This window comes from Phalangium opilio, unplaced genomic scaffold, assembly GCF_054372755.1.
Source record: "Phalangium opilio isolate 3A_F unplaced genomic scaffold, DU_Popi_V2 ptg000031l_1, whole genome shotgun sequence".
Classification (NCBI taxonomy): Eukaryota; Metazoa; Arthropoda; class Arachnida; order Opiliones; family Phalangiidae; genus Phalangium; species Phalangium opilio.
The window spans coordinates 10,520,372-10,544,628 of NW_028324158.1; the positions used below are offsets into that span (position 1 = coordinate 10,520,372).

Here is a 24,257-nt window from a genome sequence, read left to right on the forward strand (position 1 = left end):
GGATGGTAGTGTGGTAGAATTTTGAAGCGTCGGAAGAGAGAAAGTCATACGGGGCGTCGAAAGCGACCTCTTTTAATATATTCCCTAAGTTATCCATCAATGTCCGTCTGTCTTCCCATTACCACAGCCCTCGGAGGGAGTATTACAGCAACGGACCCCCCACACACCCAAAACTAAACTCAAACCTCTACATCAGGCTCCAAAATGCGTTAGTTGGCCACTTTATCCGATCATCGGAAACTGTGGCAGATTCATTCAGAGCTAGCTGGAATCCAGTCATTTATAGGAAAAATAAGAAGAAACGCCCCAAGGTTATCGTTCGTATCCGGTCAGTTTTATACGTCATTAGCAATTATAATGACCGGTCACGATAACTGGACAAGTTTCCAAAATATTTAATATAAATTGAAAAGAGACGGTGAAAGAAATGTATCAGGAAAATCCTGTAGTGTCTGCAGTTTAAAGGGATAGTACCATGAGTTCATAAGATATGTTCCTTAAGTTTGTCACTGGTAACTTAGAAACTGGAGCTTGTCATGAAGTGAGGGAGGTAGGTCATAGATTCGAGGTAAAGCGACGTCTGCTGAGGCGCTGCATCAAAGGCTTAGTAAAGACTAAATAGGAAGATGAAGTCCTGCAAAATTAACCACCGAGTGTAGGACTTCAATTCTCGCTTGTCGTTCCCGAACATGACAAAGCACAGGAAGTGTCATACTTTTGTAGCATATCTTATAAACTTCGTAGTGTCAATTTCAAGGGATGGTTATCATAGCAATGACCCTTACGCCCTTTTAATCTGAAATAACCCCTTAATATTGAATAATAATTTATAACTACGCACTTAACCCTTACAGACAGACCTACGACCAAACTTTTAAATAAAATCAACGCGAAAGAAAACTTTTAGCTCTAGAAGGAAGCCAGGAGAGAGAAGAAAAAAAGTTTGGCTTGTTGTAATAGGATAAAACTTTGAAATAACAGGGATTTGGGGATCTCTTCTTTCTCTCTCTCCTTCTTCTTCTAGAGTTGACGGGTTGCGGGGTTCTAGTATTATTTTAAGAAAACGAGAATGAAATATCGATTAAATATTCATAAGCTACGAAGCTCCGAAAAATCGCAGCAAGCTTTTAGTAGTAAATTCATTCAAGAAAAGAAACGAAAAACTAGTTTTTAAGAAGAACGTAATCGATTCCCGTCGATTAGGACCAGAGAGAGAGAGAGAGAATTTCCAGTCGAGATGTTTATCCTCGATGAGATATTCCTCATTGGAATTGCAGATTAAGAACTCCTAGAGCTCTAGAATTATTTTCATTTGTCATCCCCCCAAAACGTTTCTGTCCCCAATGACTTAATAACCCGAGATTCCAAGAGACCTTCAAAAATTCAAGGAATTAATTATTTAAAACCAAGTTCTGAATGAAAGGTAAATCGTTTTGTTTTTCATTTAGATTTAAAAATATTTCTCTGAATATTCCAAGAAACTTTCAAATTATCAGTCTGTTTTTTAGGTTGTAATTGTTCTGAAAAACATCAAGTTCTTCATTTTGAAAAATAAAACTTTAAACTTCAATTTAAACTAGGACTATTTCAAATGCCTACGCGCCCGAGACTCCAAGAGACCTTCAAAAATTCAAGGAATTAATTATTTAAAACCAAGTTCTGAATGAAAGGTAAATCGTTTTGTTTTTCATTTATATTTAAAAATATTAATCTGAATATTCCAAGAAACATTCAAATTATCAATCTGTTTTTTAGGTTGTAACTGTTTTGAAAAACATCAAGTTCAAAAAGTTCCTCATTTTGAAAAATAAAACTTTAAACTTCAATTTAAATTAGGCCTATTTCAAATGCCTATAAGCGAAAAAGGGACTAATTTTCGTAGATTAACCTCGTAATAAGGACCGAGTACAAGCTATATACCAAAATATAAAACTATACAATTTACAAGAGGAAGTCCACATTAAACCGCGCGCCGTCTAATGAACTCGGCGGATCATAGTATTTACACAATGTCAAAACACAACAATCCCTTCATTCCTCTAAACTGATTTGGAGTTTGCGGTTTAGAGTTTTGCCTGGAAGCGAGTGAATGTCAGGAAGATATATATCATTAGCTTTGAGTTTCCCCGGCTATATTTCCCCCCGTTTTTCCTTAATGAATTTATTAATTTCAATTATGAATATGAAAAAGGATTGGAAATAATAACAGCTCAGGAGAGAAGTCGGGTCAACTTACGTCAAAGGAAACGCAACCTGACAAAAATTATTTAAGACACTCATAACGCTAGTGCCTTTAACACTCGTGATGACAATGAACCAATTCATGGCCTGTATGGCTTTACTCAATTAGAGATCCAGCGAATTCCTTAGAAGGATGAAGGGAAGAAACTCGGGCAATTCAAATATATAAAAAAAGGATGAAAACATCATGAAGAGCAAAGAAAAAAATATAGAAAAATAAATTGGCGTTGAACACGCTGCAGAAAAAAAAATATAACTGGAGCAGTCAGAGCCTGGCGAGAAATTAGGTTGGCTAGCTAACTCGGTTAACACGGCCACAATATTTCTACCATTATCGAGTTTCGGGCGACTATAGCTAAACTAAAGGCGCACGGCGGCCATCTTCGCGACTGTGGCGCCTGGGTCCCCCCCCTCTCTCTTGCTCGGAGTCTCCCTTCCACCAATCAATAGCCATAAATTCAGGCCCCGTCGCGCCCAATTGATAGCGCCAGTCCTACGGTATCCCACTTTCATCCGTATATCCTATCCAATCCTATTCTATGAAACGAAGGGAGCGTATAGTCGCGAGAGTGGAAGAGGACACAAGGAAAGAGGTTGACAACATCAGTCGTCAGTAAGACTAACGGTGTAGGACGTTTCCATCGAGTAACGACTCCAGGGACCGTCATGGATAGACGAGAGAGCGAGAGAGAGCTAAGGAAACTCACATTTCACTCTCGAGTAGGTTAAATTGAAGACGAATTTAGGGAAAAGGACCAAGACGCGCTGCGCATCAAGCCAACCCAGCGATGGAAGAGAAATTGGAGATGGGTGATGTAGAGGATAAAAATGTGACGAGATAGTTGAGGAACTAGCCTACAACACGTATAACGGATAAGACAAACACTTATTTTTGAGTAAGATATCGTTGTATGATATATTTCTGACCTATGACACCTAGAATCTACCTGCGTTTATGAAGCTGGAAATAAGAATGAGCGGTCTCATTTCACAAGTAGTACAGCTACATTTAAATGTACGCTGATCAGTTCCATAATGCATATTGCATGCACAACTGCAACTATTTACCACGAGTTAACTTAACTCTCTTAAATCTGTCTAAAAAGGTCTCTTTGATGTAAAACGAAGTATAGACAACCCTTAAACCCTCAGTATCGGACCCATAACCGTCTCTGCGCACTTTCTAAACGCAAAAACGTCTAGAGCGCAGGCGCAGAGTAGCGAGACGGAAGGCAAAGTTTTACCCCCGTGTCTTCCCTGTTAGCTACATAAAAGAGGCTTATTGCGCAGAACAGTGCGCGAAATACCTTTTTCTTTCTTTTTTTTTAAGGGACACATGACCAAGTCTCCCCTGTACACAATATCCCTGGCTGCGTTCAGTAACACTCATCAGGAAAAACATCGAAGTTTGGGAAAATGAAATCGGTGTTCTTTTGACGTCATGATGACGTTGCAGTTGTTGAACGGCACAGTTTTGTTAATCGATGCTTTTCTTAATGGCGACGGTATTATGATAACGTTACGGCAGAGGCTTAAATAATAAATCCAAGATATTTACAAAGATATTGTACTTCAATTTATCAATTAAATCAAAATTCTGTCAGAATCCATTTTTTACCGAAATAATATATTGCTTTTTAGTATTATTATCCATAAGGATAATATTTGTCAATTCTACATTATTTTAATTGTAGCGGCGCAAAATGACGAAATTTACGTCATGAATCCGATGCTCATCAAAAAAAAACCTCCTCTCACAGCTGATTTTTCTGATGGGCATCCGATGAGCATCATGACGTCACGCCCAAAGACGCGAAAAACCGTTCAGTAAGACATTGATGTCATCTTTTAGTCATCGATGTTTTTGATGCCGGTTACTAAACGCAGTCCCTGATAAAGGCAACTATCAAACAGTTCAACCATTTCATCTGCATTAAATAACCGATGCATGCCAGAGTACATGGAAGATAGAAACTCACTGCATGGGTATCACTATCTCTTCGCTTGGACTCGGTTTGATTTTGAGCTCGAAAGAGTTTCTCTAGCTATTATTATCAAAGTTAACTTGAGGAGAAACAATTTTGGGCGAAAATCGAATTTTTAAAAGCCGCCCATTCTTATATTATAATAATAGCATACAAGTCTCAGCTCCCAAGCAAAATTATTATTACGAATTCTGCATCGCGAGAATTTTCCAATTAAAAGTGATTATACGTAAAGAGGATTACATCTACGACGAATTTACCCGGGGACACAATTAAAATTTTGTTTAATATATATAATCATACATAATCTATAAGATAGGTATATCTATAGTTTAAAATAATTAAATTTTGACGATAAGCATCTTCGTTTGAAATTATAACGCTGTTGGTAGACAGTGATGTGTTTCTGATAAGTTTGCCATAAATTAAGAGGCGTGTTCTTATAAGGTCAAAGTGAGTGCAAAGTGTCACTTTAGGGGTCAAATAATTTTCGAGAGTCCATATCTGTTGTTGACCCCATGTTCTTTAACACATTCCACTCAGATTGTCCCAAATAACAAACCCTTTAATTTATGGCAGACTTATCATCAGAAACACCCTGTATACCGTAGGGACAAAGACGCGTGTTTGAAACGGATTACAGCGCAATCTTTTGTTTAAAGTTTTCGAAACTTGATTTTAATCTTCAGTTGGATATTATCTTATCGATACAAAATTTTAATAAATTAGGCCTAGATATTATTGTACAAATTCCTCGTAGACTAAATCCTTTAGGGAAGGGGGTAACACATTCCATACAACGATCCGAGCAAACAGGGATGGTTTTCCACGAATGCACGTAGACGAATTATAGAAATATTAAAAACGCATTCAATTTTCATTCATATACATTTACTGACCAAGGCCTAACTAAATCCCTATATTTATGGGGCATTATTTTGCCCTAAGAGTTTGGGTTTTCTCTACACTATATAGTTTGGTATAATATAATGGTGCGGCACTTAGTCCCATAGGAATATCGTGAAGAGGGTTAGATAGGCATGCAAGCTAGAGAGAGAGAGAAGGTGCAAGGGTAACCCTATATCTACGAGTTGTGGGATTTAAGGAAGCTTTATATTACTATAGTATTGTGTTTATAGGATAGTCTATAGGATAGGGGAAGGCTAAGAGAGGGGGGTCAGACGCCGGGGACAAGAGGGGGGGTGAGAGTTCCAAGGGTATTTGGCTACGAAAGGGAAAACAAATTTCTCACTTTGGCGCCCCGATCGTTTCGATGGAATGTGTCGCTAGGGGCAAAGAATGAAGTTCCAGCCATTGGTGGATAACAGTGCCCTTCTTGGTGGCTCTTAATACCCAATAAGAGTGAAGTTAGCTTCAACTTATATAATTCAAATATAAGGTGGGAAGGTAATGTATACTATTTCATATTGAACTTGGGAACTCAAATAGGACTTTCATGTACCAGAGTTAAATGGTGTCGTGTAAATAAACACTTGTTAATCCCATGAGTAGGACGTTTATAAATATTTCGTTTAATTACTTGGGCCCTGATTATTGTAATCCCAAGTATTTGTATCGTTGGAAAGGAGAGAAAATAGAGCTATAACATATACTCAAAGGAAATTCCTGAACCATGTTAAAGGGTTAACCATGTTAACTATATGGAGAGAATGTTTATGAACATTTCGCTTAATTACAGGACCCTGTAGAATAGGTACATCATTTTGACAATAGTGCCTCTTCAGCATTTACCAGCTTAAACCTTGCTTAAACACACGAGTTCAATTTTGATCAATTGAATCCCTTAGGCCTATATCCGAAGTGCGTTTAGGCCTACAGGATTATCGGGAGTTACGATACGGTTCAGCTAAGAAGGGTGTATGTAGTACGTAGTTGGGTAGGGTAAGTCAGTGCATGAGTTAGCGAGTGAGAGATAGTGTAGGAGGTCTATTAGAGAATAGGCATGCACCCAACGCATCTCGTCCGTGTTATAGATAAAGCGAGTGAGAGAGCACCAAGCCGAGGAGCCATATCTTAGATTGGTGTAGAATCCCGGGGGAACCAGAGTATTCTCGACAGAGCGGCAAAGGAGCGAGGAGAGACGTCCGTGGCCAACTAACCCTTTCCTTCCAAAGACCAGGGTTAATAGATAAGATGGTTATTATCAAGTCTTTAACTTGTAGAAAAGCAAGACACGTGTCTAATTAAGCGAGAAAACCGACTTCACCAACGTGAACCTACGAGTTCATAAGATATGTTCCAGTGACAAACTGGAACTTGTCATGAAGTGACGTAGGTCATAGATTCGAGGTAAAGCGATGCCTGGTGAGGCGCTGTCAAAGGCTTAGTATATTCTAAATAGGAAGATGGACTGCAAAACCGAGTTCTAGTGAATACCGCTTGTCGTTCTCGAACGAGCTCTCAGTAAGTCTCAAGCATGGTGAACGTAAGGGGCATAATCCGAATGGGCCTTGCACTGTCACTTCAACCATCTAATCTAAGGTCTCTCTCGGACGTCCAAGACGCTAAGCAATTTTTTTCTTCTTCCCCTATTGCAGAATCCTAGAACACCCCAACTAAGAATAACGGTCCGAATAAGCGCTAGCGTCCCGTCCCGCTGGCTGCTGGGGCAAAACCAAAAGACGAAAGGCTCACTCGAAAAAAAAAAATGCAGCTCTAGAAAAATATCTTCGGTCCAAGCTAGCGCTAGCTAGCCCTAGTTTGCTTGGGAACATTATTGGTAAGGTCGGGGGATGCCAAGAAGAAACCCCTAAGGCTAACGCGGAACCAGCAACGCAATCAATTAGATTGGACCTCTTCCGAACCTATCTCAAGGGGTTTTTCATTAACACAATACTATTAACTCACCCCCCATCCCCTCCTGTTTCTATAGCGTATATAGCTTGACATCCCCCTTCCTAACTGACAAATATCGTTTAATTTAACGATTGACATGTTTCGCCTATAATCCAAGATATCTAACTAACAAGGGGAGGTTTAGGAACGTAGACTCAGCTTTAAAGGGGGGTTTTAGACGTTTGCTCTCCTACCATTGTACAAATATCCTGCAACATACCAAATTCATGTTACACCTAAAACTCTGGTTCTACGGACGTAGAAATCCTTCGAACATATTATATTTCAACTTATTAAATTTCCACTTACGATATTACATTCTGGAGGTTACAAATTAGCAATCAGGGCTCGAGTAATTAAGCAAAATTATAAAGTAATGTCACTTGTATCGCACAGCACTCCTAGAAACTTTCAAACGCACCCTCAAAGTTCAGAGTAAAGATAACTTCCCTTCCAGTCAATAACATTACAATGTCACATTTTTTTTAAGACGTTACGTCAGTCATTCAAGTAAAAACACACACAAAATGACAGTTTTTCTCGCCATTTCATACCAACTATAACAAAAGATTTTGATTCAATACCCCCATCATGATCGCATCTCTTCGCAAAGTCATTGAAGTTAAGAATGAGTCCATATAACAAAAATGCTGGAAGAAAAATATAGAGAAAAAAAAACAGAGCAAGTAGATCATTCTTTCCAGCATCCTCTTCCAAAGAGAGAAAAAGTCTACGAGCAAACTATTATGGCATCTATGACGAGGGATGGGGGAAAGAAAAACTGTTGAAAGAGAACTCTTAAAAACGTAATTCAATTTCGTGAGGTCTCATAGCCTTCACATTGAAGAAGATATGCTGGGGCTTCTTGGAGAGAGAGAGACGCGACTTTGTTCGAGGAGACACGATTAATGAAGAAAAAGATGGAAATAGTTCCATCAAAAAATAAAACGAAACGGTAAAGGGACAGTATTACGACAATTTGTCTCCGAGTAGAACTGAGACTGATCTAAAAGACTAAAAATGTCTAAATATCTATAGTTGAGACTTTACAAAGTAAACAGATGTTATTGTTATTGTTGTCCGAAAGAAATCTCTTCAAGTGACCTTGAAATACCAGAAACAAACAGATCCTCATTTGCATATCCCTCCTGGACCCCAATTTCTAGCAGTATAGTCTAGATAAACTTGATTGAGATGAGTATTTAAGGTGTTCTTTGAAAGAACGGTCATTGCAAGGCAATTATTATTGACCTTGAAACACCAGAAGAAAAAAACCCACCAGATCCCATTTATGGGTGACCGCCCTAATAGTACCGAGAACGATAAAATGACCTTCAAATACTAGAATCCTGATCTTCCTCGATCCTGCATTACATCGACAAAGCACCCTGCTTTCCCATTCCAAACAGCAGAAACTTCACAAGATCCACGCTTAACCCAAGCGAGAAAATAACCGAAAATATCCCTTTATAGGAAACCCCATCGCAAAATGAACATTTTACAACAACTGTCCCACGCATTCCGCGTCTCCCGACGGACACTACTTTATCAAGAAGAAAGAGTTTGACAAAAAAAAAGCCGACTCAGCTAGATGAATATTGGTTCGAGAGACAGGAGAATGGTTACAGAATGTGTCAGGAATACATACTACTACTTGGAATCATTATACCCCCACATACATCCCATGTTTATTTCCATACGGGTTTTGTGGGACGGCCTTGAGAACTTACTATCCCGTCACTCCTTATAATTCTGATGGCGTCTTTAAATTCTAACTGAGACCTCAATGGCTTGAAGCAACGCGAGGTCAGATCCGCCCAGATACGTTGAGAGAAAATGTCTTCACGACTATTCCAATCATCTGTATGCATTCCTCAATGTGTATATAGATATAAGAGCGGCCAAGAAGGGGAGGCAAGGAAACTTGGTTATAAAATGAGTGCTATACTATAGTAGTAGCACCGCCATAAAAAAGGGCATAGCTACTTTTTATACTTTGAAAAGCTTTTTAAAGAGAGATTCGGTGGCGGTCGTTAGGTACCGTGGCAGGCACGTTGTCTGGAGTATAGTGTGGTGGCATAGCTAGGCTAGCGGTACGCGTTTCGAAAATTGGGTAACAAAAAACCAATGGAGCGACTGCACCAAATGGTGACGTCTTCGCGGTCGTCCCCAAAATGACAAATGACGGACATTGTAGCGAGAGGGCGCTTCTCAAACTCAGTCTGCCTATTTGGCTTCGAAGAAAAGAAAGAAGAAGAAGAAGAAGAGATACGCCAGCGATATTGCAAGGAGTATAACAAGAAGGACGTGAATAGTAAGGTATAATATGGGTTTAACTTCTCTTAGAAATGAGTGACCCAATCATGGGCGAACCAGTTGTCAGGTGCTACGTCACACAATTGTTTTTGAAATTAGACATGTCATTTTAAACTATTTCACATAATCACATCTGTAATTCACGTGATTTTGTTATACAGTATGTAAAAATATATAAAATGTATTTAACACGTGCTGCTTCCCGCCAAAAAACCCCAAAACGCGCGCCACGAAGATCTCATCGGATAATTAACACGTGCTGCTTCCCGCCAAAAACGCAAAAACGCGCGCCACGAAGATCTCATGGGATAAGTTACGTATAGTATCCCATATAAGGGCGCGAAATACAGTAAAGAAAAGAATAGATAAACGACATTCAGGGTATAGGAGAGAAAAAAGGGGGATGGGAAAAGCAAATATTTATGGGGCGCGATAGTTTCGCATTCATTCCGACTATTTTCTCTTTTCACGCGCAGTTCCCATGATATACTTTCGCTTCATAAGCCCTTATGGAGGAGCTAGAGATTTCTCAACAGCTAGCGCCCAAGGTATAGCGCGCACTAGTCCATATACTTCAATAGGTTCTTTGGAATGACTCTCTTTCGCCTAGCCAACCCCTAGTTACATAACACTTCAGCACCTATACGGATCAAGCATTCGCTACATTACCGGATAACTGTCAAATAAATTGCGCGCGACTTGCTCCTTATTTCCCGCCCCCTACCATGCACGTTCGCGCCAAAAAAGAAGAAACTTTGAGTTCCGCGAGATGATAAAAATGACGGGAATCTTACCGTGATAACTTTTGGCGGGAGTGCTCTGAAAGGCCTGCGGGGAGCAACTTTTTGGTGCAGGATGGAGATGAGTTCTTAGAAGAACGACGTCCGTCCTATAAGATCTCCGGAGTTTAGTAATACGTGTGCGTAGGTATTAGGTCACGGTAAATAACCTGAAATTGAAGAGGGAGAATTAGACCTTTTGATACCAGAAACAATTTATCAGTAAATATTCGGTAGTATACGAAGTTATTTGGCGTTGTTTTAGAATATTAAGGATATTGTTGGTTATTTAAGATGCAGAACTAAATTGTTCTTTACGATGTTTACATCACGTGATATATTCAAAGGAAGAATTATATATATATTGCCAAGGGAAGAAATACACCATTATCATAAACATTTTCTATCTCTCTCTCTCTCTCTCTTACAATCCGCTCAAAGAGTATGAAATGAACTACTAAGCAATTCTAATTGTTAATTTAAATTCCATGAAACCAAACTGAAATATTTCACATATCGAAAGTTAAACACAAGCTATAGTAAAACAATTTTTTATCATAAAACTTAGTTATATCTTGGATAAAATTAAATTAAACTAAAATTGCCAGCAGAATTTTTTAAACTTACAAATAAATCATATTAAAACGCATAAATAAATCGTATATTTCTTATATTTAACCTTCCGATCGATACACCACTCTGAATCAAAAAACATGTAACGTGTAAAATCCTTATTTAATTTATCTAAGAACCCAACCCGAGCTCTGCGTGTTAGAAATCCAAAATCCATGTAAAATCCAAATCCATAATTTTTTTATCCTAAGTTAGGGATGGGATACACAGCTTAAACTTGGGTTAGAGAGGGTCTAAAAAAACAGACCATTTAATGATGACCCTAAAAAGCCGGTCCAACAAAAACTCGAATCCTTTTCCCTCACCGTGTTACTAAAAACTTTGGGAACGTAACAAAAGTATACGGTAAAAACGCTGAAGGGATTGAGAGATCTGTAGTTTTGAATTTCAAAAGAGAATGCCCAAAAACCTCGTGGGACAATACATGGGCAAGCCCCTTGGAGGAAGAAGCGGGCTAGTTTTTTTTGGGGGGGGGGAGCTAAAATAAAAATCTGGGCAGGCAGTATTCTGTTACGTCGTACGAAAGAATTTCTTTTTCTTTTTTTTTTAAGGATCCTAAAAAATCGGAAGAAGAAAGTTAGCTTTTAAGAACATTCGACAGCATGCATGCACGCTTCGAGAATAAGTAGATTCTTCAGAAGTTGCATGCCTTTACGTTTCTTCTACCTCTTTTTAATGTTTAAAAATCTATTCGACCTAACCTCGGAGTTGTGTGTGTATGTGTTCCAGGCGAAATGTTCTAAAGGTTTTTCTAATAAAATTGTTGTTGAGATTCTACGAGCTTTCTTTCAAAAAGGAACAGTGAAACGTGTACAGTTTGTGATATACCGGAAATGCATGCGGAAGTAAAATGTAAATTTTTATACTTCCTTCTATTCGATAAATTTCAACCGATTTTAACCAAAATTAATAGATTGATTTATCATAATCTGTTATATCGTTTTCGTTTCAATCTGAGGACGGCCATCTTAGAAAATGACTGCCAGATATAATATAAGTAAGAAATAACGCTAAATTTCAACTGATTTAACCATAAATTTTTGAACACAGATTGATTTTATATACCAATGACGAGCTGCATCGCAAATTACGGTTTAAATCAGCGGTTATCTTGAAAACTGGCGACTCTATAATAACCATACGTCCTTTTAAAGGCCTTTCCAGACGATGCAACTTTTGATTCAACTAGATGGGTCAAAAAATTGAGTCGGTGATCAATTTATTTTTATTTTTTTTTTTTTTTTAAGCTTGGTCTAGGAAGGGATATCCACACTAAGTCAACTCGCGACTTATTTACAGGTGGGTCCCTTTACAATGCATAGAGGGGTGGTGGCTAGCCCCTATGCCACAGCTAACCTACAGCGCCCTATACTAACTATTACCGTTAACCTCTGCAAGTTTTGATGGAAAGGAGAAACCGGGTTAGACCGCGGAGGAAAACTCCTTTTAACAAGCGGGGAGAGAACTTGCAAACTCTACGCAGAAGGATTTGTTCCCAGATTTTCACCCGGTGGTTCAACTTATTCAACATCTGTTCACGAGACCCAACTAGTTTACTCAACTCAAGTTGACTCATCTAAATGAGTCAAAAAAATTGCATCGCCTTTAAAGGCCCAGTCATTGGATCTAATACCAATCAAAAATATAAACCAACTTAATTCATTACAATTAAAAAAATAAATTTTCTTTCGATTAAATGTTGTTTCACGTTAACTTTAAAAAGGGCTCTATCCGAATAGGAATTTTACACTCATAGTTTAGTCTTCGAAAAACCTTAAGGCTTAAAATTCTTTGATGCCGCAATAGAAAAATCCAGATTCAAGATGCTTAAACCCTTAAAAGAAAGGCGTAAAAACTTTTACGTACTTTCTTCCAAGCTCTCTTTTTCAAGGCTTTTTACATCGAAGAGTCGTAAAAGGTTTTACTATTGTTTTTCCTAGCCGTTATTCCGCTTTAGTTTATTACCACCACCACCACCACCACCACTTCTTATGGGTTTCTGACCTTTTTTATGACCTTGTCATCGTGGTTAATTAGACAGCCATATTAGGCCTATTAATCATTTTTATTAGACCTGGTTAGGACATACACGGCTCAGGTTAAACAAAGCTAAAAATTTATTAGGGTCATACAGTCAAAAAATAAAAAATAAATAAATTTACAGGTTAATTGGTTTAATTACGTAATAAAACTCCTACCACCCCCCCCCAAAATGTTCAATCTTTTTCACGTGCAATTGTAAGAGAAAAATCTGGTGGCACGTGAAATAACCTTTACATAATTTTAAGCATGCGCAATAGCGACATCCATTTATTTATTTATTAAGCGCCAAACCAATTTTACACGTGTTCATTTCCCATGCAGTTTCCCGGCGTATTTGAGAGTCAAGCCCTCTTAGCTCTACATGACCTAAATTCCCGCCAAATATACTTGGGCGCAAAACCTATAACCAAATTTTATAGTCAACGCCCCCAAGTATGCTAATGAAGATTACAAAACACTTTAACCATTAAGTAAACCACCCCAAGAGAACGTGTATACACGAATATTTACCAATCAGTCTGAACGAGACCAAACAGAAATCGGAGGGATCGGACAAAAACCTTAATTCCACGCATCGAAAACTATATATATTTATAATTTAAATCATTTATATGAAAATTGTAAGTAAACTATCTCTCGTACGTATAATAAGTAAGGCTACAATATTAAGTATAACCCCTTAAAGTCGAAGCTCATTAAATATAGATGAAAATTTCAATGCTAAAGTGGTCTCTATATAACGGATACGGTTAAGGCGTGCTATGTAATAATCAGATTTAGGGTTTAAAGCTGGAAAACGGCCGTTAAAAGCCTCGGCGACTGCGTAATAAGCTCGTTTCCGTATTCAGGTTATAAGGATATCCCCTATTTTAAAGGGTCCTTAAACACCACGATGAAATATTGCCTAAATCCTATTTGCAAGTATAAGTGACTTATAATCAAATAAACTATCAAACAAATGGTATATACGGATGGTAGCGATAAAGATGTATAAAGTATATATAACACCCAAAAGAATGGGTGTGAGGATTTCTTCTTGTTTAGGGTTACTTATTCCTTAAGAATTTCCAAGGATTTTTCAATTCAAAATTCCCTGACTTTTAAATGTTTTCCCTAACCGTCTAAAGTCATTCTCCCTGATAAATTTTAGTAGTTTAGTTTTGAGAAAAGTCAGAAATTTTAAAAATCCCTGATTTGTCCAGGGGTTCCGAGAGCTAAGTCAACCTTGTCCCAATATTGGAACACATCTAAATAAGTATTGAATAATCCATTTGGAACCGAGACAACCAGGCTAATAAAACCATGGTGCACTAAAGCTATACCCTACAGAAAGGAAGTCGAAATCCGAAATTCAACACAAAATCACAGGCATTTATTTGTATCTAAAACAACTAACTGGAGAGATAGAAAGAAGGAGATGGGGGGTGGGAAAAAAGGGTTAACTTTTAAAAGGTCTGAAAGACGTAAAATAATTGTCCAATAATCCTAAAATAAACAGGACAGCTCGTAGCGACTCGGTTAAGAGCTAGTGTTCCCTTTTACCTAGAGTACAGCTAGAGATAGACTGGAATGTGGTATTAAATAAAGAGAAGAGCTTCTCGCCTATGCAACCTCCTAATAGAGCATCCCCAATCTTATATAATATACCGCATTGCAACGGGATGGAGTGTGAGAGAGAGAGAAAAGATACGGCAAGGAGGATTAATATAAGGAAAGGAAATTAGACCACTTTCGTTCACAAATTTTGATGAACACCCTTTGATGATGAAAATTGCACGCCTTCAGTTGTTCTCTTATCTAATGACAGTAAACTTAATGTCAACACTATATCCCTTATGCCAATTAATAGACCAAGACCCAAAGAAGTAGACGATTTTAGGGTTAAAAGAGAATTAAAGTTTCCCTACTCCTATTTTGAATGCTCCTTGGGTCAAAAAAGGAGCGCGAGATCGAGCCATGCCATGCCATGGAGAAGAGAATAGAGAATCCGAGTCTGTCAGATAAATTGAAGCAGTTGGTATGTATGCAGCAGCGGCAGCAGAGGCGCGGCATTGAGCTATGAGTATAGTAGAAGTAGATTCAAGAACGGGATGGTGGTGCGAGCCAGCTAGGAGACGAGTTCGTTCTAGCATGAATTATTCAGAATGGGCTAATGCGGTTGACGTGGAAACCCTGGGGGATAGTTTTCCTGCATGGCCTCCTAACCAAACTATATAATATTCCAATCCTTTTCCTTTCCAAGAACGAACGAACGAAAGAACTAACTATCCAAGAATAGACCATTGCATTAATTCCAGCACAAGAGAAGCAAACACGACATAGGTGATGGAGACTGGAGGACACCTTCTTGGGTTATTTGTAGGCACCGCTAGAGGCAGCTTTCCAGGACGTGTACTGAACTCTGCCTCCGTCTGGCGTTGCATCTTGGCGCCAGGGAAATAACCCCCAAGAACGTGACCTTCGACCTGTAGCAATAGCTAAAAAACCACTGCTATATACTAAAGAATTACTAATAAGTGTTTTTTTGAGTTATAATGAATTAAAAAAATACCTTTGGTCTAAAGCATATCTATCTAATACGAGATTTAGTTAAAAACTGGACTGTAATAAACGATCAGAACTTTCTGTGACCACGAATAATAAACATTACGTTTGCATGCTGAGGCCAAAACAATACACCCTCACCCCTTCCCTATGTGTTGGTTTCTCATCAAGTAATTAATGAAATAGTCTATAGATTCCCGGAATTCATCACATGTAGTAGACCTATAAAGAAATCACAAAAACTGTACTATAGGAGTACGAGGGATTCTTACTAACAGCGTAGTAAGAACGCATTTCTCTATCTTGGTCATCCTTCGAAAGGACTTTTAATTTTTTTTCTTTTTTCGGTTTGTACCTAACGTTTTTCTACAGTTAACTCTTGTCCCGAATCGTCTATATAGCAATGTTTTTCTAACTTCGAAATCGTTAAGCTGTGGCGCAAAAGAAATTCGGTGGGTTTTTTTTTATTTCTTCTTCTATTTTTGAAAGCAGGGATTCCAAAGAGGAAGGAAGCTTCCAAAGTGGATATAGGTGGCCCTGTTAATTGACATCCGTTTTCAGAACTGTTTCGCGGACCCTGAAAGTTTTGGTTTATAGAAAAGGGGGTAGGGCGGGGGTTAAAACGAGAGTTCAAGAAATGTTAATGCGCAATTTTGGCGAAGTGTTAAGTGCTGGAAATTACGTTTGACCCCCATTGAAAATTAAGTAAGAAATTTTGAGAACCAAATTCCCTGACTTTTCCCTGACCTTTTAGGGCGAAAGTGTAAATATTTACAGCACTTTTTTGAGTGCTTATAATTAAATAACCTCTCTACATAAAATTTTCCATTGTATTTCTTGCATCAAAATGATTAAGAAACATTTTAACTATAAATAACAGTCTAAGAGATTTTTAGAGAGTGCTTATAAAAACAATTCTAGACATTTTTAAGGATTGCTCTTGAGTTTTCAGTGTTAAGAGAGGATGAGGAGAAAATTTCATTACTCTTTCAATGAAGACTTATTTTACCCGCTAAAATCAAATTCCCTGACTTTTCCGGCCCATTTTTAAATTCCCTGACTTTTCCAGGTTTTCCCTGAACCGTGGCAACCCTGTCCAATATGGCCGCCAAAACCGAGGTAAGACGTCACGAGAAAGTTCGTGGTAGCAGACTATACTTCGGACCTATATCACACCCCTTTTATAACACCCTTTATTATTACACATTTGGGTAAATAAAACACGCAATATCTAGCCACTTAAATGTACACACACAGACACTTCTGGCTCGCCTACACTTTTAGTCAGTATCTATCCATTCGTTTCCGGTTTTTGGAGACTATATGTCGATCGGGGGGTTTGGGGGATATCGATTTTAGTTGGAGGTGGTCTGCACACATCCCAAAGACCACCAAATCCAAGGGGCTCAACGCTCCGGGGGAGATTTCCCAGTCACGTTATACCTATAGCTGACCAGCAGCTTATAAGCTGAGCTGATCATTTCATGACCCTATACCCATCCGTGAAATTTCAATATATTGGAGAAAGAGCTAGCTAGCCTAATCTAATATTATGCTAATCGATTGATCAAAAGGTAGATGATGAAGGGGGGAGGGGGAGAGGCACAAGATATTTAACTAATTAATTGATCCGGTGCCAAGGTGCTTGCTTGATATTATATTAATGTAATCTTTTCCTGGTAATCGAATTCGATTTCTCCCTTAAAGTTTCACTAAATACACGCATCAGTTTTCCATTATGACTCTTAGTAAAACCATAAGATTATATAAGATATGATCCTTCCATAAGTATGACACTACTTATACCTAGAGACTTACAGCTCGAGAGAGAACGACAAGCGAGAATTGAAGTCCTACACTCGGTTGTTAATTTTGCAGGACTTCCATCTTCCTATTTAGTCCGTACTAAGCCTTTGACTGCGCCTCACCAGGCGTCGCTTTACCTCGAATCTATGACCTACCTCCCTCACTTCATGCCAAGCTCCAGTTTCTAAGTTACCAGTGACGAACTTATGGAAGGAACATATCTTATGAACTTATGTTAAAACGTATAACCTTGCGCTATGCAATATATAATATTTATTCCATTATAATATTCTTCTTAAGCCCTGGCTAACATAACTAAAAAAAAAGAAACCTGTAGCGTGTTAAATATCTTGACGTTTCACTTTAGCTCCTTTGGAGCTCAGGGGAAAAGTTCTAAAACAGAAGCTTAATTTGCCATACGTTTGTTGAAAACGCGAGACATCTTTACGGGGGTGCTTTACACGTAAACACGGCAATCCCTTACACCGCATTTAGGATGTTGTCTCGCGATACTATCACACGTAATATTAAGTTCCAGCTCCTTTTCATTTTTCGTAATATACAGCAAAGAGCTCTCTCGCACGTCATTTTCAATCTTAGCATCGCTAAATCGCTAATTGAGTGTAACAGGCAACTTGAATGCAACCTATAGCTATATTATCACGTCACCCTTATTTTCCCATCCCTAATTCTGGTATAAATAACTTCAGCAGAAGATAGAAGTGAAGTGAATTAACAAACTATAAAAGTGCGTTTAATTTTTGCTTCCAGACTTAAAAACTTCCATAAACTTCAACCGTTTTCACTGATATTTGGTACGCTGGTTCATCATTTTATACTTCACAGCTGCCATAAATATCAACCGATTTCACTGAAATTTTTGTACCCTGGCTCATCATTTAATGCTTCACAACTGACAAGTAAATATCAACCGATTTAACTGAAATTTCTACCCTGGCTCATCATTTAATACTTCACAACTGCCATGAATATCAACCGATTTCACTGAAAATTTGGTATACCCTGGTTCATTAATTCATAATTACCACAAATTTCAACCGATTTCACTCAAAATTTGTACCCTGGTTCCACACATCCATTATGCTCCCAATGGATATCTTACAGTACTCCTTATTATATAGTTTAAACTAATTTCCACTTAAATAACAATATATCGATCCGATTACTTCTGGTTTACGTTACTTCCGATACAAGGCCTGAAAAATAGAAATCAACAAAATCTCCATACACAGTCTCATTTAAAAGGAAGCTGTCTCTCCTTTCCGGAAACAGGAAGCTGGAAGTACATATTGTAAACTTCTATCCGTAGAAGCTTTTGTTCTATAATTCTATGGCCATGGGAGTGGGGCTAAAAGCACGAATTTAAAAGTGCCAGTATATTATAGGAACACGTCGTACACACACTTTTGTTTTGAGTCAAAAGCGCCCTCTGTGTAAATATTTAATCTAGATAAAGGGTAAATTTAATGAGACTCAATTTGGGGACAATTTTGAGCCATTCCCTCTCTGTTCTATGGTATATGGTTAATTCCTTCCCCAGCTATCATTACAAACAGTCTACTACAACTGCACGCCCTCAAATGATGTGTATATCACCATAAGTTTATATGATATGTTCCTTCCATAAGTATGACACTTCGTAATGCTAGAGACGTAGAGCTCAAGCTAGTTCGAGAACGACAAGCGAGAATTGAAGTGCTACACTCGGTTGTTAATTTTGCAGGACTTCCATCTAGGTCCTATTTAGTCTGTACTAAGCCTTTGATAGCGCCTCACCAGGCGTCGCTTTAAACGAATCTACGACCTACTTCAATCACTTCATGACAAGCTCCAGTTTGTAACCAGTGACAAACTTACGGAAGGAACTTATCTTATGAATTTATGATATCACGAATGAGGCTTGTTATGGATGAAGTTATTTTAGTATTCAGTTTGCAATTACCGTCCCCCTTTCCCCCCTCCCAGTTTGATGGTTTCTATAGTCTCTTAGAATCTTGTATCGATCCCAGAGTATAATTTTTCCAAATCCCAATGATTTAATCTACGTTCTTGTAATAGGCATACAATTGATTTAAATTATTTAACGAAATTAAATACTTCTTAGGTTATTTGATTCACGATATTTAATTATCAAGGCGCTAAGATATTAATATAATCGCTAATAAGCTTATCTCGACTATATACCTGGTGCCACGGAAATTACCGGATGCATTCCATGAATATTAATATTTTTCCTCTATAAAGAGACTATTACCACGCATGCGCGCGTTTAATGGATATAAATTACATGTACTTTAAGCGGCTAATTATTATTTAGAGTTTATTAGATGAAGACACCGAGAATTTTAAACTAAGGTGGATATAAAATATCAGAATTATACCTACAAGAACAAGAACAAAAAATTTAAATTACGAAATATAAAACAAAGGTTACTGAATTTTCTAAATTAATTTACATAACATTACAACGGGGGCTTGGCTTTTCCACAATAGTTCGATAAATAGTGGAAAGGAACCAGTCACAAGAACAATGCATACTCTTTAAGCGGGTCCGGTCGCATTGACCAACGACGAAACCCTTGATAAAATGACCTATTATTGACCAAAAGATATGTTCTAAATATAACATAATAATAGACGTATAAAGATAAGTCCGAGGATGCTGGTGGTACGGCGCATCAGCATCCGGGATGATCTCTTCTCCTCCTCATCCTCCATCTCTCCAACATCCTCTTCCTCAAAATATTCCCATCCTCTTCCACCATAACCTTTAACCTATTATTACACAATGCAGCTAGCTACCGGTAATCTATAGATCATTATATTAGTCGCGGTTCGTCGAAAAGGTCTGATTTTTAACGACAATAGAGAGAGAGAGAGAGAGAGAGAGAGAGAGAGAGAGAGAGAGAGAGAGAGAGAGAGGCGGTTGTTAATAGAGTCTCTCCAACTTCTACCCCATCTTCCAACCAAGTACAAGTACTAATAATAAGGTAGGGGGGCCATGACTAACGACTGAAAACTTCTATTATACCTTTTGTAGAAAAGGAATTCCGATGAATGGAACAATTTGTAATGAAAAGTATGTCGGATTTCTAGCAATGGCACTGCAGAATTAAGCGATAGAGAATCTAAAAGTTTTAATTACGTCGACAAGGAATGGCGTACCGGGCACGAACTTCATTTTATTACGATCGCGATGGTTTAGGTAGTAGCACCTGCGGGAAATTTTGGGGTAGGGTGTATATAGGAATAAAGAACTTTTGCGTTCCAGAGAGAGAGAACTAGGGAGAGAGAAAAATCTATATTTCGATGAATAAAATTAATGAAGTCTTCAAAAAAAAAGAAGGTTAAAGTTCAAGGTAATTTTGTAAGCCCCGGGGTTCTCTGTTATAAGTATACTAACGGGCGATCAAAGTCGGATATTCCAGGGAAGAGAAATAAAAAAAAAAAACAATCTAGATCTTAGCAGAAAAAAAAAATTTAAATATAAAAGACACCTTTTTTAATATTATTATTATTCGCTGCAAGGTGATAAATAGTTTGAGATGGAATTTCAATCCCAGGGACACAAGGAGTGTTTGAAATAAAAAAAAATAGAAAAAGCTTAACTGATTTAGGACCGATAATGAGCTCTCCAGTTACAGTAACTAATTTTACTAAGTAAATTGGAGAAAACAGACTATTAAAGTAATTAACGAAAAAAAACCTATATTGACCATCTCTGAAAGGTTCGAATTTCGAATTACAAAATAACCGCAAGAAATCTTGTCCTACACATCAAGGAGTCAACACTGACCATGGAACCCTCAAAACCTTTGCTAAACCTACAGTAAAAGATACTTATCTTTCGGACACCAATAAAAAACAATGCGAGTGAGTGAGTGACCCCTCGAAACAAAATACATTGCGAGAAATCACGGTTGGGTCATTTACATTGGGTGTCCCTTTGAATAAAAAGTAAGAGTTTCGTATATCACATCAGCTAGAGGGTTTTTCCTTTTTTTTGTGAGTGTTTTTGTGAGAATTCTGTAAAAGCGAACCTCAAAAAAAAAAAAAAAAGGTTCAAGCGAAAGAGCAAAGACACCGAGAACTCAGAGAGGAGAGAGAGAAAGAGAGAGAGAGAGAGAGAGAGAGAGAGAGAGAGAGAGAGAGAGAGAGAGAGAGGAGGAGCAGAGAGTTGAGAAAAAATGAAGATTCAAGAAAAGAAAATAAAGCACTAACAGATCCTGCTTGAGGGAAGTGATTCCGACATAGAGATGCGCAAGTTGCTGGCAGAAGCTGGCAGCGAGAACGAAAGCTTAGTATTTTCTTGTATTTTTTATCCTTTCGCTTTCTCTTCTTTTGTTTCTCTATTTAATCAGAAATTCAATTCCCGCTCACGTTTTCAAGATAGATACAGTCAAAAGAGAATTTATCAGCTCAGGGAAAGGCGCGCCGACCAAAAGAGGCTGCTAGCTCGAATAGATTTATACGCTACTCTATTGGACTGTTTATTCTTTGCTTTTGTTTACCATTGGAAATTAAATGAGCTTTCGATTATAAATGAGCTAGATTTTCGAAAAACATTTACTCCATCACCGTATAAAGGGTCAAAAAACCCAAGGAAAAGTCATGGAATAATGCCAACATCAAAAACAAACCGTAACCAAACACAAAGTATAACAACCCTAAATGGCTATATTGAACTTGAAATTAGTCTAAACACAAGGAAACGTCATAAACAGAGCCTCTATGTTGAAATACATTGAAAAATGCTAATAATATCTAACGATTTCATGGAATTTCTTCAATATAAGGGTTACAAAAGTAAATTGCGATCATTATTGAAATATGCTTAAACGTTCATGGAATAATCCAACCAAACACAAGGTATAACTTTAAAATCAGTAGAACAACCCCAAATGGTATCAAGACCTTGAAATTAATCCAAACACAATCAAGGAAACTCTATAGAACTTTGAAATACACTGAAAAATGCTTATAATACCTGGAAATTTCATGGAATTTAATCACGACAAAAATAACCAACATATAAGACCTCTTAGGGTTACAAAAATAAATTGCTATCATTAGTCAAATACGCTTAAACTTTCATGGAATATTCCATGAACTTGTACGACATTCCTAGAACCAGTGGCGCCATCAATATGGATTCTGGCGAACTATAGCAACCGCCGAAGGAGGAAGGGGAAACGTGCCTAGACGTGTAAGGCTCTGGAAAGAGAGACCAACACGTCTCTGACCCGCTTAAGACTAAGAGAGAGAGAGAGAGAGAGAGAGGAAAGAGAGAGAGAGAGGAAGAGACGGAGAGATATATATAAAGCAGGAAGTAGAGGGGCACGAGCGAGTAAAACCCAAATTAACGTCACAGCCGTTGCCTATCTTCCCCGTTAAACTGCGACTATATTTATAGTGGCTGGCCCATAGCTCAGGCTATCCTCTTAGTTTTCTACCACCACCACTACCACCGTCCACCGTCGTGCCACTGAAGCACCGCTGTCCCTATCTTATCCGTTAAGGCTTGTCATTCTTTACGCAACCTGCCATCCCCATTAAAACTTAACTCCTGCTAGAGTTTTTCCCCCGAAAAATATACGTAGACCCCGTTGGAATTAAGGTGTATCTTATAGGCTTAGGTAACGTTGAAGTATCATGGAGACAGGGCTGGACTACCACCAACGCATAGATATTAAAATTAAGGCTGATTCGCAAAGAATACTTTGAAGGGTAGGTAAAGAAGGCAGCGGCAGTGGCACGTGACCAAGGAGAGGCGTGGTTGAAAGAAAACTACTTCCGGAAAAACAATGACTAGATGTTAAGCCCCACTCCATGTTGAGTCTTTGGCACGTTTCGTCACGTGGTGTCTGTGACGTATTTCAAATAATTAGAACCCACAAATTGTCAGTCCCTTCAAGCTATACCCTAATAAAATTAAATATTTTAAAATACATTTGATTTGGGGCAAGCTAAGGATAACCTTATCACCAAAATAATTCCCAGATTTTTGTGAACCCTAGCCGATCTCGTTATAAAAAAACCCTAAAATGTTTTAACCTCTTTAACAAAAATTTCTAATAAATTTCCATAAGTTATATTTATTCCTAATATCTATGATTCCACGCCATCTCATTATATATTCACCTTCCCACGCCTTTATCTCTATTAAATCAATGTACGCGAATATATTTACGTAAATGCACTTAAAAATGCAGAAAATTGTACGCGTAATAACTGCGAATGAAGATTTAATTGGGGGCAGGCGAGATGGAACAGCAGTGAAGGAGGGTTGTTAGAAATGCACCCTTTGCTGCGAATTTTGACTTCATTAAAGGGAACAAGTCGAACATAGTTATAAGGGAGGAAGTGGGGAAATATGGCGGAAAAGAGGATTAAGGTAATGTGGTGGATCAGAGAGAGTGAAAAATGAAACAAAAGACCCGGGTTGAGGGGGTGATAATGTTTTAAAAACCCTTCTCTGCATAAAAGATTACAGGCCGCCAAGTACTATTTTATTTTATTTTTATTTTTTGTTAAATGCGGCCCATTAGGAATATTTTCACTTTTATATTTAACAAGAACCAAAGACACTCCTCGAAAGTGTTTTATTAGTTTAATATTGCGTCCAGACTTTGACTTAAATAGATCAAGAACCCACATAAAACCTGAGAACGTATGATGTTAGGTTTCAACAAGCTTTTTTCTATGTTTATCCTAAATTCAACTGAAATAAAACACCATTTTTAACAATGGTGTATTTTTTTTCCACCGTTAAGCCCTTAAAACATGTCATGTTCTTATAACTAGGCGCTTGAGCTAAAAACATCACCTAAATATAAATCCATTTCAAGTTCAATTTACAGCGTACACAAAGCTAAACTACTAACACACCCTTATAGAGAGGAAAAAGAGGACTCACTGCTTATCAGGTATGGTACATACAGTACGTTGCTTTGGGCACAAGACAAAATTCAAATACTAGGCCTAACTAAAATGGAGTCTACCGCAGCCTGACTATAGGTAATCGGTTCTCCTA

General features: G+C 38.0%; 1 protein-coding gene across 6 annotated transcripts in view; it reads right to left on the minus strand.

Annotated features, from left to right (window-relative positions):
* Positions 1–24,257, minus strand: part of LOC149690564 (protein YIPF6) — a 100,547-nt gene that overhangs the window by 58,782 nt on the left and 17,508 nt on the right. For 3 of the 6 annotated variants that reach the window (XM_089870134.1, XM_089870132.1, XM_089870136.1), the window contains exon 2: positions 10,193–10,347. The exons of the other annotated variants lie outside the window; for them this stretch is intronic. The gene's annotated coding sequence lies outside the window, so the exon portion shown is untranslated. The remainder of the gene's footprint in view (positions 1–10,192; positions 10,348–24,257) is intronic. 6 annotated transcript variants of the gene reach the window in all.